Consider the following 3,452-nt stretch of genomic DNA (forward strand, 5'->3'; position numbering starts at 1 on the left):
CTTACCAGGAGTTAGAGAGTTGAGCAGGGTGAATCAGTAGAACAGAGAGGATTTTAAGGGTGGTGAAACTTTGTATGATGTTATATTGGTGGATACATCATTATACACTGGTCCTAACTCACAGAATATGGTACAGCAAGAATACATTCTAATGGTAAACTATGGACTTTGAGTGATAATGATGTGCCAATATGGGTTCATTTATTGTAACAAATATACTACTCTGGTATGGGATGTTGATGGGAGAAGGGCGTGTGTTTGTGAGGAATGGAAAGTAGGTGTATGGATTTCTGTACTTTTTACTTGATTTTTGCTAGGAACCTAAAACTTCTCTACAAAATAAAGTTCATTAAGAAAGGACCTCAAACATATTCTGTAGAAGTTATTTTAAGGTCTGAAAAACATTTAGATAAAGCATTGACACACATTAAAATGTGTGAGACATAAAAAACTTAACTTTGACCCCTACATCACACTGTAAACAAAGATTAATTCCAAAAAGATCACTGACATAAATGCATCAGTTAAAACATTAAGGTTTATGTAAGAAAGCATAAGAGGAAATATTTTATGACCTTGGGGTAGACAAAGATTCCTTCAACTAGTTTTAAAAACCACTACATTTTTCAAAAGATGAATTTGAATTTATTCACATACACACACACACCCTTTTACTCACCCCGAAACACTGTTAGTTAAATAAAACAGCGGGACAGAGACTGAGATAAAACACTGGAACATATATATCTAACAAAATATTTGTATTTAGAACAGAAGAAGAAATAAAAATTAGCAACACGTAATAACTCAAAGTAGGGGATTTGAACAGACACATTACAAAAGAAGTTATACAAATAACTAGCAAGCACATAAAACGGTATCTAACATTATTAAGTGAATGAAAATGCATATTAAAACTCCAATTACACGTTGTTTTATATCCACTAGAAGAGTTACAAAAACAAAATCAGAAAGACTAATGATATGCAATATTGGCTAGCATATGGAACAGTGAAACTATCAACATATTTGGTATATGTGTGAAACTACACAATCACTTTGGATAGCTGAAGATATTATCATATAAAAATTAGACATACCTATATCCTATGACCCCATAATTCTATTCCTAGGTATTTATTGGAGAAAAAGAAAAGTTTGTATCTGGAAAATAAAACAACTGGAAATGAACCACCTATCAAAAGGAAACTGGATTAAGAAAATGTGGAATATACTCTGCAATAAAGAATGAATTACTAAAACACTCAGCAACATGGATTAATCTCAAAAAACATCATGTTAAGTGAAAGGAACCAGAAACCAAAGTGCATATATGAAGTATGAGAGCAGGCAAAATAATTTATTATGATAAAAATCAGAATAGTAGTTACCTCATAAAATTAAACATGCAATACACAACTGTTATGTCATGGGACTGGTAGATCCAGGCATTTTTTCTATAGTTTTAACTTTTAACTTTAAGAAACTACATGTTGCCCTCTTCATAATACTTCTATTAAAAAATCTTTGTGTCCATCATCTGTGCCTTGCTGTTGAAGCCACAGACTTGGGAAGCTGATGGGGCTTAGCTGAAAGGTAACAAGAAGGAGCTTTGTGGAGTAATAGAAATGTTGTAGAAGTTCACTGATGTTATATAATACCAATAGTATGTGAGTTATTGTCTCTTTTCTTGAATGGTTACTTAAAATGAGTTTCAGCTAAGAAAAACTTTAAGAAGATTTATAGACATAAACTATTTTGCTCGAAAAATAAAGCCTGAATCAAGAAAAATAAAATGTAATTTGTTAAAGTAATTTTTAAATTTGTAAAATAAAGATTTGACAAAGTAAAGAGGCAAAGCTATGTGTCAAGATGTTTCATTGAAATGGTCAGTTTAGCAATCTGAATCTCAATAGATCAGTGGTTCTCAAACTGTAATTTGACTAATAAAAGGCGGAAAGTTTGATTACATGTTGATTGAGAAACCTAAGCTCCATAGAAGTTAGTTCAGTAGGAGAGAGTTGGAGGTCAGAAATAGTGGTACAACAATCATCCCACACTAATCACTAGTATAATGATCATCTCAAGAAAAAAGCTACTCGGAGAGGCTGAGGCAGGAGAATGGCGTGAACCCGGGAGGCGGAGCTTGCAGTGAGCCGAGATTGCGCCACTGCACTCCAGCCTGGGCGACAGAGCAAGACTCCGTGTCAAAAAAAAAAAAAAAAAAAAAAAAAGAAAAAAGATTTGTCTAATTAATTCTTACTCATTCCCATTAAGTCTGGCAGGTCATGGATGCTCAATCAGTATCTGAAGAATAAATAAATTAATGAATGCCTATTCAGCACCATCTTTGTGGTGATTTTTTTACTTTACAGTTTGGCTATGGCTTTATCACTTATTCTTTGGGTAAGCTCACTTTAACTACTTTGGTAGTTTAGCACGTCTAGCACTCCCCAGTCTGTCTTTCGGAGACGCCCTAATGGATTTTCCTGGAGTCAAGAACCTTATCCTAGATGTTAGAGTAAGTTAAGAAGTAAAACTATGTGTATGATGCTGAAAATGACAGTTCAAATAGTGACACAGTTGCATTTAATTCTACCTGCTGGAATGGCTATGCCTATATAATTGTTGAAAAAGAGGGTCCTTTGATTTGCTTGTCATTCATGGAACTTCAGCGAGCTGCTTTGAATGATTTTATCTCAGAATTTATTAACTATTTTGTCATAATGTGGACTAATGGACACATATCCTCTAATTTCTCTTCTTCCTGTTCATCACAGAGCCAAATTTTTCCTTTCACACCTTTGTCCGCAACATTTAAAGTTCAAAATCTAGACTGTTAGGAATTGAAATAACAAAACAAACTCTTAGATGAAAATTAAGAAGAGTTAGATCAACTTCTAATAACAAAAACAGTATAGAAGCATCATCATCAGCATTTCCTCATTGTACTCACTAAATGGTATTAAGAATTTTCAAGTGTGTTCTATTCTATGAGTGTGTCTGAATTTTGACTTTAAGCAGAACAATGCACGGCTTGCTTCTCACCACGTATCTTGATGTTTAGTATGTGCTGCTTTGGTATCTTGCCCACAGGTTATCTCCGGCAAGGCAAAATTCCTGTCTTTTTAAGGTTCCTTATAAATGATTTCATCCTTATCATAACAATTGCTACATCCAGACACTTAGCTGTTGTAGACAGTTTTCTCGCTAAAGCATCTGGGCCAGCAATGATCAGGCAGTTGTGTCTGAGGCAGTTATGTGGTTAAATGGATAATGCACTGTCTGGGCTGCCTGGGTCTTTTGAATGTCAATTCCTTCTGACTCAAATTTTCAAGTAATTTATGCATCTTCTGCTATTGTCAATAGCATTTCTGCTGCAATCCCCTCACGTGGCTCTATTCTATTTAACGTGATGGAGGAACACTTTATATTCTGATTTGCTTCAGTAA

This window comes from Symphalangus syndactylus, chromosome 11, assembly GCF_028878055.3.
Source record: "Symphalangus syndactylus isolate Jambi chromosome 11, NHGRI_mSymSyn1-v2.1_pri, whole genome shotgun sequence".
Lineage (NCBI taxonomy): Eukaryota > Metazoa > Chordata > Mammalia > Primates > Hylobatidae > Symphalangus > Symphalangus syndactylus.